The sequence below is a fragment of the Schistocerca americana genome, unplaced genomic scaffold, assembly GCF_021461395.2.
Source record: "Schistocerca americana isolate TAMUIC-IGC-003095 unplaced genomic scaffold, iqSchAmer2.1 HiC_scaffold_165, whole genome shotgun sequence".
NCBI classification, from domain to species: Eukaryota; Metazoa; Arthropoda; class Insecta; order Orthoptera; family Acrididae; genus Schistocerca; species Schistocerca americana.
In genome coordinates, this window is record NW_025725738.1 from 168,251 (window position 1) to 182,484 (window position 14,234).

Below are 14,234 nucleotides of genomic sequence, written 5' to 3' on the forward strand. Positions count from 1 at the left end.
CTGCGGGACCACCGCTGCAGGCCGGGACCGGGAACTGCTGGCTGGCTGGCTGGCTGGCTGGCTGGCTGGCTGGCTGGCACCTGTAAACCCTAGCACTTCGATTAGCGCGAAAACGGCACTATCGAAGGGCGGTAACCTTTCGGTGTACCGCCGGAGATGCGCTGTACCGCTTTGGAAAATGCTTTATCTGCGACATTCGCCTCAATCACATCTGAGAGTAATTCTAAATAAAACACCTGTTGCTAATTGTTCGTCGTTCCAGATACTGCTTGCTATACGGCCACGACGCGCAACTGATTTCGAAAATTCGTTTGCCTCCTGTGACGATCGAACTCACGACCCCTGGTTTACTAGACCAGTGCTCTGCCACTGAGCTAAAGAGGCGCGGCCTAGCGGTAGTTTTGCGTACTTCGTGCTTACGCTCGTCTGGATCATCAGGCTTAAGCTGACAACACTTCATATTACCGACTAATATTTGCAGCTATGGCGCACCATTACTGCTTGGCTACACATCTCACACGTAACCGATGTGCTCTCCAACCAACACCACTTACATTTCAGAACATGTCTTTGACACATGTCTACGAAATCACCTTCACCTTCAGATACACTTTCCTTGCGACTGATGGAGACGTAGGCAAAGTTTTAAGTTGCTATTTCCATTACGTCACATTGATCAGAAAAACGGTAATTTACATCTGCAGCGGAACAAAATTACGTTCCGCCCAGCGTGGGGCTCGAACCCACGACCCTGAGATTAAGAGTCTCATGCTCTACCGACTGAGCTAGCCGGGCTGCGTCGGTGACTACGTGTCGGGTCGCACGACACACAGTTCTCGTTTGGGTGGGGTGGTCCCATACAGAATCTCTCCATGCTGCCTAATGTTTTCCTAGCGTCACACACGTCACGTACTTCAGTTTTATTTCATAATCATTTCTGAGAGGTACAGGAACTGCATAAAAAACCTGCAGCGCTAGTGGTGTCAAAATTAACACACATATTTGATTTGACTCAGAAGCCGAACGGGTTACTTTCCGACGCTGTCTTAGATGCGCAAATGCCAGCCAAAACTCGCGGTGACGGCACTCAGCCGACCATTTCGCTAGATAACACCGTTCTGGCTGTGTGTGTATCACGCTCAAGTGCATCTCCAAGCAGGAAGTGGACAACAGCAACATTCAGACGATTTCGTACTGCTCAATAGCTACACTAAAACGGTGTGTTTCTTTTGCAGAATTGGAAAAACACGACCGTGACAGGATTCGAACCTGCAATCTTCGGATCCGAAGTCCGACGCCTTATCCATTAGGCCACACGGTCACTGGCCGCCAAGTATTCCTTACATTCGTGTCATCTCGAAACGCTCATACCGCTGAGGAATTGTGTTTTCGTTCTACACAGCCGCTGCCTCTTGCTGCTTCCCACCCATTCGTTACATTCAAGCCTTTACGAGACCGACCAAGTAGAGATTGGGAACCAAGACCACACACTTTGTGCATTCGAAATCGAAGGCAGGGCGTCCCTCGCCGCATTTGCTACGATGGCGATTTCCTACTTCTGCAGAAGCGGCGGCGTCGACGACGACGACGCTCGCGAGAGGCTGTGTGATATTTGAAAAACACATGTAAAAAATATAATTCAGACTGCCGCCTCCCACCCTATGCTGTACCGCTTTGCAAAATGCTTTATCTGCGACATTCGCCTCAATCACATCTGAGAGTAATTCTAAATAAAACACCTGTTGCTAATTGTTCGTCGTTCCAGATACTGCTTGCTATACGGCCACGACGCGCAACTGATTTCGAAAATTCGTTTGCCTCCTGTGACGATCGAACTCACGACCCCTGGTTTACTAGACCAGTGCTCTGCCACTGAGCTAAAGAGGCGCGGCCTAGCGGTAGTTTTGCGTACTTCGTGCTTACGCTCGTCTGGATCATCAGGCTTAAGCTGACAACACTTCATATTACCGACTAATATTTGCAGCTATGGCGCACCATTACTGCTTGGCTACACATCTCACACGTAACCGATGTGCTCTCCAACCAACACCACTTACATTTCAGAACATGTCTTTGACACATGTCTACGAAATCACCTTCACCTTCAGATACACTTTCCTTGCGACTGATGGAGACGTAGGCAAAGTTTTAAGTTGCTATTTCCATTACGTCACATTGATCAGAAAAACGGTAATTTACATCTGCAGCGGAACAAAATTACGTTCCGCCCAGCGTGGGGCTCGAACCCACGACCCTGAGATTAAGAGTCTCATGCTCTACCGACTGAGCTAGCCGGGCTGCGTCGGTGACTACGTGTCGGGTCGCACGACACACAGTTCTCGTTTGGGTGGGGTGGTCCCATACAGAATCTCTCCATGCTGCCTAATGTTTTCCTAGCGTCACACACGTCACGTACTTCAGTTTTATTTCATAATCATTTCTGAGAGGTACAGGAACTGCATAAAAAACCTGCAGCGCTAGTGGTGTCAAAATTAACACACATATTTGATTTGACTCAGAAGCCGAACGGGTTACTTTCCGACGCTGTCTTAGATGCGCAAATGCCAGCCAAAACTCGCGGTGACGGCACTCAGCCGACCATTTCGCTAGATAACACCGTTCTGGCTGTGTGTGTATCACGCTCAAGTGCATCTCCAAGCAGGAAGTGGACAACAGCAACATTCAGACGATTTCGTACTGCTCAATAGCTACACTAAAACGGTGTGTTTCTTTTGCAGAATTGGAAAAACACGACCGTGACAGGATTCGAACCTGCAATCTTCGGATCCGAAGTCCGACGCCTTATCCATTAGGCCACACGGTCACTGGCCGCCAAGTATTCCTTACATTCGTGTCATCTCGAAACGCTCATACCGCTGAGGAATTGTGTTTTCGTTCTACACAGCCGCTGCCTCTTGCTGCTTCCCACCCATTCGTTACATTCAAGCCTTTACGAGACCGACCAAGTAGAGATTGGGAACCAAGACCACACACTTTGTGCATTCGAAATCGAAGGCAGGGCGTCCCTCGCCGCATTTGCTACGATGGCGATTTCCTACTTCTGCAGAAGCGGCGGCGTCGACGACGACGACGACGCTCGCGAGAGGCTCTGTGATATTTGAAAAACACATGTAAAAAATATAATTCGGACTGCCGCCTCCCACCCTACGCTGTACCGCTTTGGAAAATGCTTTATCTGCGACATTCGCCTCAATCACATCTGAGAGTAATTCTAAATAAAACACCTGTTGCTAATTGTTCGTCGTTCCAGATACTGCTTGCTATACGGCCACGACGCGCAACTGATTTCGAAAATTCGTTTGCCTCCTGTGACGATCGAACTCACGACCCCTGGTTTACTAGACCAGTGCTCTGCCACTGAGCTAAAGAGGCGCGGCCTAGCGGTAGTTTTGCGTACTTCGTGCTTACGCTCGTCTGGATCATCAGGCTTAAGCTGACAACACTTCATATTACCGACTAATATTTGCAGCTATGGCGCACCATTACTGCTTGGCTACACATCTCACACGTAACCGATGTGCTCTCCAACCAACACCACTTACATTTCAGAACATGTCTTTGACACATGTCTACGAAATCACCTTCACCTTCAGATACACTTTCCTTGCGACTGATGGAGACGTAGGCAAAGTTTTAAGTTGCTATTTCCATTACGTCACATTGATCAGAAAAACGGTAATTTACATCTGCAGCGGAACAAAATTACGTTCCGCCCAGCGTGGGGCTCGAACCCACGACCCTGAGATTAAGAGTCTCATGCTCTACCGACTGAGCTAGCCGGGCTGCGTCGGTGACTACGTGTCGGGTCGCACGACACACAGTTCTCGTTTGGGTGGGGTGGTCCCATACAGAATCTCTCCATGCTGCCTAATGTTTTCCTAGCGTCACACACGTCACGTACTTCAGTTTTATTTCATAATCATTTCTGAGAGGTACAGGAACTGCATAAAAAACCTGCAGCGCTAGTGGTGTCAAAATTAACACACATATTTGATTTGACTCAGAAGCCGAACGGGTTACTTTCCGACGCTGTCTTAGATGCGCAAATGCCAGCCAAAACTCGCGGTGACGGCACTCAGCCGACCATTTCGCTAGATAACACCGTTCTGGCTGTGTGTGTATCACGCTCAAGTGCATCTCCAAGCAGGAAGTGGACAACAGCAACATTCAGACGATTTCGTACTGCTCAATAGCTACACTAAAACGGTGTGTTTCTTTTGCAGAATTGGAAAAACACGACCGTGACAGGATTCGAACCTGCAATCTTCGGATCCGAAGTCCGACGCCATATCCATTAGGCCACACGGTCACTGGCCGCCAAGTATTCCTTACATTCGTGTCATCTCGAAACGCTCATACCGCTGAGGAATTGTGTTTTCGTTCTACACAGCCGCTGCCTCTTGCTGCTTCCCACCCATTCGTTACATTCAAGCCTTTACGAGACCGACCAAGTAGAGATTGGGAACCAAGACCACACACTTTGTGCATTCGAAATCGAAGGCAGGGCGTCCCTCGCCGCATTTGCTACGATGGCGATTTCCTACTTCTGCAGAAGCGGCGGCGTCGACGACGACGACGACGCTCGCGAGAGGCTCTGTGATATTTGAAAAACACATGTAAAAAATATAATTCAGACTGCCGCCTCCCACCCTACGCTGTACCGCTTTGGAAAATGCTTTATCTGCGACATTCGCCTCAATCACATCTGAGAGTAATTCTAAATAAAACACCTGTTGCTAATTGTTCGTCGTTCCAGATACTGCTTGCTATACGGCCACGACGCGCAACTGATTTCGAAAATTCGTTTGCCTCCTGTGACGATCGAACTCACGACCCCTGGTTTACTAGACCAGTGCTCTGCCACTGAGCTAAAGAGGCGCGGCCTAGCGGTAGTTTTGCGTACTTCGTGCTTACGCTCGTCTGGATCATCAGGCTTAAGCTGACAACACTTCATATTACCGACTAATATTTGCAGCTATGGCGCACCATTACTGCTTGGCTACACATCTCACACGTAACCGATGTGCTCTCCAACCAACACCACTTACATTTCAGAACATGTCTTTGACACATGTCTACGAAATCACCTTCACCTTCAGATACACTTTCCTTGCGACTGATGGAGACGTAGGCAAAGTTTTAAGTTGCTATTTCCATTACGTCACATTGATCAGAAAAACGGTAATTTACATCTGCAGCGGAACAAAATTACGTTCCGCCCAGCGTGGGGCTCGAACCCACGACCCTGAGATTAAGAGTCTCATGCTCTACCGACTGAGCTAGCCGGGCTGCGTCGGTGACTACGTGTCGGGTCGCACGACACACAGTTCTCGTTTGGGTGGGGTGGTCCCATACAGAATCTCTCCATGCTGCCTAATGTTTTCCTAGCGTCACACACGTCACGTACTTCAGTTTTATTTCATAATCATTTCTGAGAGGTACAGGAACTGCATAAAAAACCTGCAGCGCTAGTGGTGTCAAAATTAACACACATATTTGATTTGACTCAGAAGCCGAACGGGTTACTTTCCGACGCTGTCTTAGATGCGCAAATGCCAGCCAAAACTCGCGGTGACGGCACTCAGCCGACCATTTCGCTAGATAACACCGTTCTGGCTGTGTGTGTATCACGCTCAAGTGCATCTCCAAGCAGGAAGTGGACAACAGCAACATTCAGACGATTTCGTACTGCTCAATAGCTACACTAAAACGGTGTGTTTCTTTTGCAGAATTGGAAAAACACGACCGTGACAGGATTCGAACCTGCAATCTTCGGATCCGAAGTCCGACGCCTTATCCATTAGGCCACACGGTCACTGGCCGCCAAGTATTCCTTACATTCGTGTCATCTCGAAACGCTCATACCGCTGAGGAATTGTGTTTTCGTTCTACACAGCCGCTGCCTCTTGCTGCTTCCCACCCATTCGTTACATTCAAGCCTTTACGAGACCGACCAAGTAGAGATTGGGAACCAAGACCACACACTTTGTGCATTCGAAATCGAAGGCAGGGCGTCCCTCGCCGCATTTGCTACGATGGCGATTTCCTACTTCTGCAGAAGCGGCGGCGTCGACGACGACGACGACGCTCGCGAGAGGCTCTGTGATATTTGAAAAACACATGTAAAAAATATAATTCAGACTGCCGCCTCCCACCCTACGCTGTACCGCTTTGGAAAATGCTTTATCTGCGACATTCGCCTCAATCACATCTGAGAGTAATTCTAAATAAAACACCTGTTGCTAATTGTTCGTCGTTCCAGATACTGCTTGCTATACGGCCACGACGCGCAACTGATTTCGAAAATTCGTTTGCCTCCTGTGACGATCGAACTCACGACCCCTGGTTTACTAGACCAGTGCTCTGCCACTGAGCTAAAGAGGCGCGGCCTAGCGGTAGTTTTGCGTACTTCGTGCTTACGCTCGTCTGGATCATCAGGCTTAAGCTGACAACACTTCATATTACCGACTAATATTTGCAGCTATGGCGCACCATTACTGCTTGGCTACACATCTCACACGTAACCGATGTGCTCTCCAACCAACACCACTTACATTTCAGAACATGTCTTTGACACATGTCTACGAAATCACCTTCACCTTCAGATACACTTTCCTTGCGACTGATGGAGACGTAGGCAAAGTTTTAAGTTGCTATTTCCATTACGTCACATTGATCAGAAAAACGGTAATTTACATCTGCAGCGGAACAAAATTACGTTCCGCCCAGCGTGGGGCTCGAACCCACGACCCTGAGATTAAGAGTCTCATGCTCTACCGACTGAGCTAGCCGGGCTGCGTCGGTGACTACGTGTCGGGTCGCACGACACACAGTTCTCGTTTGGGTGGGGTGGTCCCATACAGAATCTCTCCATGCTGCCTAATGTTTTCCTAGCGTCACACACGTCACGTACTTCAGTTTTATTTCATAATCATTTCTGAGAGGTACAGGAACTGCATAAAAAACCTGCAGCGCTAGTGGTGTCAAAATTAACACACATATTTGATTTGACTCAGAAGCCGAACGGGTTACTTTCCGACGCTGTCTTAGATGCGCAAATGCCAGCCAAAACTCGCGGTGACGGCACTCAGCCGACCATTTCGCTAGATAACACCGTTCTGGCTGTGTGTGTATCACGCTCAAGTGCATCTCCAAGCAGGAAGTGGACAACAGCAACATTCAGACGATTTCGTACTGCTCAATAGCTACACTAAAACGGTGTGTTTCTTTTGCAGAATTGGAAAAACACGACCGTGACAGGATTCGAACCTGCAATCTTCGGATCCGAAGTCCGACGCCTTATCCATTAGGCCACACGGTCACTGGCCGCCAAGTATTCCTTACATTCGTGTCATCTCGAAACGCTCATACCGCTGAGGAATTGTGTTTTCGTTCTACACAGCCGCTGCCTCTTGCTGCTTCCCACCCATTCGTTACATTCAAGCCTTTACGAGACCGACCAAGTAGAGATTGGGAACCAAGACCACACACTTTGTGCATTCGAAATCGAAGGCAGGGCGTCCCTCGCCGCATTTGCTACGATGGCGATTTCCTACTTCTGCAGAAGCGGCGGCGTCGACGACGACGACGCTCGCGAGAGGCTCTGTGATATTTGAAAAACACATGTAAAAAATATAATTCAGACTGCCGCCTCCCACCCTATGCTGTACCGCTTTGCAAAATGCTTTATCTGCGACATTCGCCTCAATCACATCTGAGAGTAATTCTAAATAAAACACCTGTTGCTAATTGTTCGTCGTTCCAGATACTGCTTGCTATACAGCCACGACGCGCAACTGATTTCGAAAATTCGTTTGCCTCCTGTGACGATCGAACTCACGACCCCTGGTTTACTAGACCAGTGCTCTGCCACTGAGCTAAAGAGGCGCGGCCTAGCGGTAGTTTTGCGTACTTCGTGCTTACGCTCGTCTGGATCATCAGGCTTAAGCTGACAACACTTCATATTACCGACTAATATTTGCAGCTATGGCGCACCATTACTGCTTGGCTACACATCTCACACGTAACCGATGTGCTCTCCAACCAACACCACTTACATTTCAGAACATGTCTTTGACACATGTCTACGAAATCACCTTCACCTTCAGATACACTTTCCTTGCGACTGATGGAGACGTAGGCAAAGTTTTAAGTTGCTATTTCCATTACGTCACATTGATCAGAAAAACGGTAATTTACATCTGCAGCGGAACAAAATTACGTTCCGCCCAGCGTGGGGCTCGAACCCACGACCCTGAGATTAAGAGTCTCATGCTCTACCGACTGAGCTAGCCGGGCTGCGTCGGTGACTACGTGTCGGGTCGCACGACACACAGTTCTCGTTTGGGTGGGGTGGTCCCATACAGAATCTCTCCATGCTGCCTAATGTTTTCCTAGCGTCACACACGTCACGTACTTCAGTTTTATTTCATAATCATTTCTGAGAGGTACAGGAACTGCATAAAAAACCTGCAGCGCTAGTGGTGTCAAAATTAACACACATATTTGATTTGACTCAGAAGCCGAACGGGTTACTTTCCGACGCTGTCTTAGATGCGCAAATGCCAGCCAAAACTCGCGGTGACGGCACTCAGCCGACCATTTCGCTAGATAACACCGTTCTGGCTGTGTGTGTATCACGCTCAAGTGCATCTCCAAGCAGGAAGTGGACAACAGCAACATTCAGACGATTTCGTACTGCTCAATAGCTACACTAAAACGGTGTGTTTCTTTTGCAGAATTGGAAAAACACGACCGTGACAGGATTCGAACCTGCAATCTTCGGATCCGAAGTCCGACGCCTTATCCATTAGGCCACACGGTCACTGGCCGCCAAGTATTCCTTACATTCGTGTCATCTCGAAACGCTCATACCGCTGAGGAATTGTGTTTTCGTTCTACACAGCCGCTGCCTCTTGCTGCTTCCCACCCATTCGTTACATTCAAGCCTTTACGAGACCGACCAAGTAGAGATTGGGAACCAAGACCACACACTTTGTGCATTCGAAATCGAAGGCAGGGCGTCCCTCGCCGCATTTGCTACGATGGCGATTTCCTACTTCTGCAGAAGCGGCGGCGTCGACGACGACGACGACGCTCGCGAGAGGCTCTGTGATATTTGAAAAACACATGTAAAAAATATAATTCAGACTGCCGCCTCCCACCCTACGCTGTACCGCTTTGCAAAATGCTTTATCTGCGACATTCGCCTCAATCACATCTGAGAGTAATTCTAAATAAAACACCTGTTGCTAATTGTTCGTCGTTCCAGATACTGCTTGCTATACGGCCACGACGCGCAACTGATTTCGAAAATTCGTTTGCCTCCTGTGACGATCGAACTCACGACCCCTGGTTTACTAGACCAGTGCTCTGCCACTGAGCTAAAGAGGCGCGGCCTAGCGGTAGTTTTGCGTACTTCGTGCTTACGCTCGTCTGGATCATCAGGCTTAAGCTGACAACACTTCATATTACCGACTAATATTTGCAGCTATGGCGCACCATTACTGCTTGGCTACACATCTCACACGTAACCGATGTGCTCTCCAACCAACACCACTTACATTTCAGAACATGTCTTTGACACATGTCTACGAAATCACCTTCACCTTCAGATACACTTTCCTTGCGACTGATGGAGACGTAGGCAAAGTTTTAAGTTGCTATTTCCATTACGTCACATTGATCAGAAAAACGGTAATTTACATCTGCAGCGGAACAAAATTACGTTCCGCCCAGCGTGGGGCTCGAACCCACGACCCTGAGATTAAGAGTCTCATGCTCTACCGACTGAGCTAGCCGGGCTGCGTCGGTGACTACGTGTCGGGTCGCACGACACACAGTTCTCGTTTGGGTGGGGTGGTCCCATACAGAATCTCTCCATGCTGCCTAATGTTTTCCTAGCGTCACACACGTCACGTACTTCAGTTTTATTTCATAATCATTTCTGAGAGGTACAGGAACTGCATAAAAAACCTGCAGCGCTAGTGGTGTCAAAATTAACACACATATTTGATTTGACTCAGAAGCCGAACGGGTTACTTTCCGACGCTGTCTTAGATGCGCAAATGCCAGCCAAAACTCGCGGTGACGGCACTCAGCCGACCATTTCGCTAGATAACACCGTTCTGGCTGTGTGTGTATCACGCTCAAGTGCATCTCCAAGCAGGAAGTGGACAACAGCAACATTCAGACGATTTCGTACTGCTCAATAGCTACACTAAAACGGTGTGTTTCTTTTGCAGAATTGGAAAAACACGACCGTGACAGGATTCGAACCTGCAATCTTCGGATCCGAAGTCCGACGCCTTATCCATTAGGCCACACGGTCACTGGCCGCCAAGTATTCCTTACATTCGTGTCATCTCGAAACGCTCATACCGCTGAGGAATTGTGTTTTCGTTCTACACAGCCGCTGCCTCTTGCTGCTTCCCACCCATTCGTTACATTCAAGCCTTTACGAGACCGACCAAGTAGAGATTGGGAACCAAGACCACACACTTTGTGCATTCGAAATCGAAGGCAGGGCGTCCCTCGCCGCATTTGCTACGATGGCGATTTCCTACTTCTGCAGAAGCGGCGGCGTCGACGACGACGACGACGCTCGCGAGAGGCTCTGTGATATTTGAAAAACACATGTAAAAAATATAATTCAGACTGCCGCCTCCCACCCTACGCTGTACCGCTTTGGAAAATGCTTTATCTGCGACATTCGCCTCAATCACATCTGAGAGTAATTCTAAATAAAACACCTGTTGCTAATTGTTCGTCGTTCCAGATACTGCTTGCTATACGGCCACGACGCGCAACTGATTTCGAAAATTCGTTTGCCTCCTGTGACGATCGAACTCACGACCCCTGGTTTACTAGACCAGTGCTCTGCCACTGAGCTAAAGAGGCGCGGCCTAGCGGTAGTTTTGCGTACTTCGTGCTTACGCTCGTCTGGATCATCAGGCTTAAGCTGACAACACTTCATATTACCGACTAATATTTGCAGCTATGGCGCACCATTACTGCTTGGCTACACATCTCACACGTAACCGATGTGCTCTCCAACCAACACCACTTACATTTCAGAACATGTCTTTGACACATGTCTACGAAATCACCTTCACCTTCAGATACACTTTCCTTGCGACTGATGGAGACGTAGGCAAAGTTTTAAGTTGCTATTTCCATTACGTCACATTGATCAGAAAAACGGTAATTTACATCTGCAGCGGAACAAAATTACGTTCCGCCCAGCGTGGGGCTCGAACCCACGACCCTGAGATTAAGAGTCTCATGCTCTACCGACTGAGCTAGCCGGGCTGCGTCGGTGACTACGTGTCGGGTCGCACGACACACAGTTCTCGTTTGGGTGGGGTGGTCCCATACAGAATCTCTCCATGCTGCCTAATGTTTTCCTAGCGTCACACACGTCACGTACTTCAGTTTTATTTCATAATCATTTCTGAGAGGTACAGGAACTGCATAAAAAACCTGCAGCGCTAGTGGTGTCAAAATTAACACACATATTTGATTTGACTCAGAAGCCGAACGGGTTACTTTCCGACGCTGTCTTAGATGCGCAAATGCCAGCCAAAACTCGCGGTGACGGCACTCAGCCGACCATTTCGCTAGATAACACCGTTCTGGCTGTGTGTGTATCACGCTCAAGTGCATCTCCAAGCAGGAAGTGGACAACAGCAACATTCAGACGATTTCGTACTGCTCAATAGCTACACTAAAACGGTGTGTTTCTTTTGCAGAATTGGAAAAACACGACCGTGACAGGATTCGAACCTGCAATCTTCGGATCCGAAGTCCGACGCCTTATCCATTAGGCCACACGGTCACTGGCCGCCAAGTATTCCTTACATTCGTGTCATCTCGAAACGCTCATACCGCTGAGGAATTGTGTTTTCGTTCTACACAGCCGCTGCCTCTTGCTGCTTCCCACCCATTCGTTACATTCAAGCCTTTACGAGACCGACCAAGTAGAGATTGGGAACCAAGACCACACACTTTGTGCATTCGAAATCGAAGGCAGGGCGTCCCTCGCCGCATTTGCTACGATGGCGATTTCCTACTTCTGCAGAAGCGGCGGCGTCGACGACGACGACGCTCGCGAGAGGCTCTGTGATATTTGAAAAACACATGTAAAAAATATAATTCAGACTGCCGCCTCCCACCCTATGCTGTACCGCTTTGCAAAATGCTTTATCTGCGACATTCGCCTCAATCACATCTGAGAGTAATTCTAAATAAAACACCTGTTGCTAATTGTTCGTCGTTCCAGATACTGCTTGCTATACGGCCACGACGCGCAACTGATTTCGAAAATTCGTTTGCCTCCTGTGACGATCGAACTCACGACCCCTGGTTTACTAGACCAGTGCTCTGCCACTGAGCTAAAGAGGCGCGGCCTAGCGGTAGTTTTGCGTACTTCGTGCTTACGCTCGTCTGGATCATCAGGCTTAAGCTGACAACACTTCATATTACCGACTAATATTTGCAGCTATGGCGCACCATTACTGCTTGGCTACACATCTCACACGTAACCGATGTGCTCTCCAACCAACACCACTTACATTTCAGAACATGTCTTTGACACATGTCTACGAAATCACCTTCACCTTCAGATACACTTTCCTTGCGACTGATGGAGACGTAGGCAAAGTTTTAAGTTGCTATTTCCATTACGTCACATTGATCAGAAAAACGGTAATTTACATCTGCAGCGGAACAAAATTACGTTCCGCCCAGCGTGGGGCTCGAACCCACGACCCTGAGATTAAGAGTCTCATGCTCTACCGACTGAGCTAGCCGGGCTGCGTCGGTGACTACGTGTCGGGTCGCACGACACACAGTTCTCGTTTGGGTGGGGTGGTCCCATACAGAATCTCTCCATGCTGCCTAATGTTTTCCTAGCGTCACACACGTCACGTACTTCAGTTTTATTTCATAATCATTTCTGAGAGGTACAGGAACTGCATAAAAAACCTGCAGCGCTAGTGGTGTCAAAATTAACACACATATTTGATTTGACTCAGAAGCCGAACGGGTTACTTTCCGACGCTGTCTTAGATGCGCAAATGCCAGCCAAAACTCGCGGTGACGGCACTCAGCCGACCATTTCGCTAGATAACACCGTTCTGGCTGTGTGTGTATCACGCTCAAGTGCATCTCCAAGCAGGAAGTGGACAACAGCAACATTCAGACGATTTCGTACTGCTCAATAGCTACACTAAAACGGTGTGTTTCTTTTGCAGAATTGGAAAAACACGACCGTGACAGGATTCGAACCTGCAATCTTCGGATCCGAAGTCCGACGCCTTATCCATTAGGCCACACGGTCACTGGCCGCCAAGTATTCCTTACATTCGTGTCATCTCGAAACGCTCATACCGCTGAGGAATTGTGTTTTCGTTCTACACAGCCGCTGCCTCTTGCTGCTTCCCACCCATTCGTTACATTCAAGCCTTTACGAGACCGACCAAGTAGAGATTGGGAACCAAGACCACACACTTTGTGCATTCGAAATCGAAGGCAGGGCGTCCCTCGCCGCATTTGCTACGATGGCGATTTCCTACTTCTGCAGAAGCGGCGGCGTCGACGACGACGACGACGCTCGCGAGAGGCTCTGTGATATTTGAAAAACACATGTAAAAAATATAATTCAGACTGCCGCCTCCCACCCTACGCTGTACCGCTTTGGAAAATGCTTTATCTGCGACATTCGCCTCAATCACATCTGAGAGTAATTCTAAATAAAACACCTGTTGCTAATTGTTCGTCGTTCCAGATACTGCTTGCTATACGGCCACGACGCGCAACTGATTTCGAAAATTCGTTTGCCTCCTGTGACGATCGAACTCACGACCCCTGGTTTACTAGACCAGTGCTCTGCCACTGAGCTAAAGAGGCGCGGCCTAGCGGTAGTTTTGCGTACTTCGTGCTTACGCTCGTCTGGATCATCAGGCTTAAGCTGACAACACTTCATATTACCGACTAATATTTGCAGCTATGGCGCACCATTACTGCTTGGCTACACATCTCACACGTAACCGATGTGCTCTCCAACCAACACCACTTACATTTCAGAACATGTCTTTGACACATGTCTACGAAATCACCTTCACCTTCAGATACACTTTCCTTGCGACTGATGGAGACGTAGGCAAAGTTTTAAGTTGCTATTTCCATTACGTCACATTGATCAGAAAAACGGT

General features: G+C 48.5%; 28 non-coding genes across 28 annotated transcripts; all 28 read right to left on the reverse strand.

Moving 5' to 3' along the window:
• Window positions 1-312: 312 nt before the first annotated feature.
• Window positions 313-384, reverse strand: Trnat-agu. The gene has a single exon. It is a non-coding gene; the product is annotated as a tRNA-Thr (tRNA).
• A 338-nt stretch (window positions 385-722) lies between these two features.
• On the reverse strand, window positions 723-795 carry Trnak-cuu. The gene has a single exon. It is a non-coding gene; the product is annotated as a tRNA-Lys (tRNA).
• Window positions 796-1,248: 453 nt separating this feature from the next.
• Trnar-ucg lies at window positions 1,249-1,321 on the reverse strand. Its single transcript has one exon. It is a non-coding gene; the product is annotated as a tRNA-Arg (tRNA).
• Window positions 1,322-1,815: 494 nt separating this feature from the next.
• Trnat-agu lies at window positions 1,816-1,887 on the reverse strand. Its single transcript has one exon. It is a non-coding gene; the product is annotated as a tRNA-Thr (tRNA).
• Window positions 1,888-2,225: 338 nt separating this feature from the next.
• Trnak-cuu lies at window positions 2,226-2,298 on the reverse strand. Its single transcript has one exon. It is a non-coding gene; the product is annotated as a tRNA-Lys (tRNA).
• Window positions 2,299-2,751: 453 nt separating this feature from the next.
• On the reverse strand, window positions 2,752-2,824 carry Trnar-ucg. Its single transcript has one exon. It is a non-coding gene; the product is annotated as a tRNA-Arg (tRNA).
• Window positions 2,825-3,321: 497 nt separating this feature from the next.
• On the reverse strand, window positions 3,322-3,393 carry Trnat-agu. The gene has a single exon. It is a non-coding gene; the product is annotated as a tRNA-Thr (tRNA).
• A 338-nt stretch (window positions 3,394-3,731) lies between these two features.
• Trnak-cuu lies at window positions 3,732-3,804 on the reverse strand. Its single transcript has one exon. It is a non-coding gene; the product is annotated as a tRNA-Lys (tRNA).
• A 453-nt stretch (window positions 3,805-4,257) lies between these two features.
• Trnar-ucg lies at window positions 4,258-4,330 on the reverse strand. Its single transcript has one exon. It is a non-coding gene; the product is annotated as a tRNA-Arg (tRNA).
• A 497-nt stretch (window positions 4,331-4,827) lies between these two features.
• Window positions 4,828-4,899, reverse strand: Trnat-agu. The gene has a single exon. It is a non-coding gene; the product is annotated as a tRNA-Thr (tRNA).
• Window positions 4,900-5,237: 338 nt separating this feature from the next.
• Trnak-cuu lies at window positions 5,238-5,310 on the reverse strand. Its single transcript has one exon. It is a non-coding gene; the product is annotated as a tRNA-Lys (tRNA).
• A 453-nt stretch (window positions 5,311-5,763) lies between these two features.
• Trnar-ucg lies at window positions 5,764-5,836 on the reverse strand. Its single transcript has one exon. It is a non-coding gene; the product is annotated as a tRNA-Arg (tRNA).
• Window positions 5,837-6,333: 497 nt separating this feature from the next.
• Trnat-agu lies at window positions 6,334-6,405 on the reverse strand. The gene has a single exon. It is a non-coding gene; the product is annotated as a tRNA-Thr (tRNA).
• A 338-nt stretch (window positions 6,406-6,743) lies between these two features.
• On the reverse strand, window positions 6,744-6,816 carry Trnak-cuu. The gene has a single exon. It is a non-coding gene; the product is annotated as a tRNA-Lys (tRNA).
• Window positions 6,817-7,269: 453 nt separating this feature from the next.
• On the reverse strand, window positions 7,270-7,342 carry Trnar-ucg. The gene has a single exon. It is a non-coding gene; the product is annotated as a tRNA-Arg (tRNA).
• A 494-nt stretch (window positions 7,343-7,836) lies between these two features.
• On the reverse strand, window positions 7,837-7,908 carry Trnat-agu. The gene has a single exon. It is a non-coding gene; the product is annotated as a tRNA-Thr (tRNA).
• Window positions 7,909-8,246: 338 nt separating this feature from the next.
• On the reverse strand, window positions 8,247-8,319 carry Trnak-cuu. Its single transcript has one exon. It is a non-coding gene; the product is annotated as a tRNA-Lys (tRNA).
• Window positions 8,320-8,772: 453 nt separating this feature from the next.
• Window positions 8,773-8,845, reverse strand: Trnar-ucg. The gene has a single exon. It is a non-coding gene; the product is annotated as a tRNA-Arg (tRNA).
• A 497-nt stretch (window positions 8,846-9,342) lies between these two features.
• On the reverse strand, window positions 9,343-9,414 carry Trnat-agu. Its single transcript has one exon. It is a non-coding gene; the product is annotated as a tRNA-Thr (tRNA).
• A 338-nt stretch (window positions 9,415-9,752) lies between these two features.
• Window positions 9,753-9,825, reverse strand: Trnak-cuu. The gene has a single exon. It is a non-coding gene; the product is annotated as a tRNA-Lys (tRNA).
• Window positions 9,826-10,278: 453 nt separating this feature from the next.
• Window positions 10,279-10,351, reverse strand: Trnar-ucg. Its single transcript has one exon. It is a non-coding gene; the product is annotated as a tRNA-Arg (tRNA).
• A 497-nt stretch (window positions 10,352-10,848) lies between these two features.
• Trnat-agu lies at window positions 10,849-10,920 on the reverse strand. Its single transcript has one exon. It is a non-coding gene; the product is annotated as a tRNA-Thr (tRNA).
• A 338-nt stretch (window positions 10,921-11,258) lies between these two features.
• On the reverse strand, window positions 11,259-11,331 carry Trnak-cuu. The gene has a single exon. It is a non-coding gene; the product is annotated as a tRNA-Lys (tRNA).
• A 453-nt stretch (window positions 11,332-11,784) lies between these two features.
• On the reverse strand, window positions 11,785-11,857 carry Trnar-ucg. Its single transcript has one exon. It is a non-coding gene; the product is annotated as a tRNA-Arg (tRNA).
• A 494-nt stretch (window positions 11,858-12,351) lies between these two features.
• On the reverse strand, window positions 12,352-12,423 carry Trnat-agu. The gene has a single exon. It is a non-coding gene; the product is annotated as a tRNA-Thr (tRNA).
• Window positions 12,424-12,761: 338 nt separating this feature from the next.
• Window positions 12,762-12,834, reverse strand: Trnak-cuu. The gene has a single exon. It is a non-coding gene; the product is annotated as a tRNA-Lys (tRNA).
• Window positions 12,835-13,287: 453 nt separating this feature from the next.
• On the reverse strand, window positions 13,288-13,360 carry Trnar-ucg. The gene has a single exon. It is a non-coding gene; the product is annotated as a tRNA-Arg (tRNA).
• Window positions 13,361-13,857: 497 nt separating this feature from the next.
• Window positions 13,858-13,929, reverse strand: Trnat-agu. The gene has a single exon. It is a non-coding gene; the product is annotated as a tRNA-Thr (tRNA).
• Window positions 13,930-14,234: the final 305 nt, after the last annotated feature.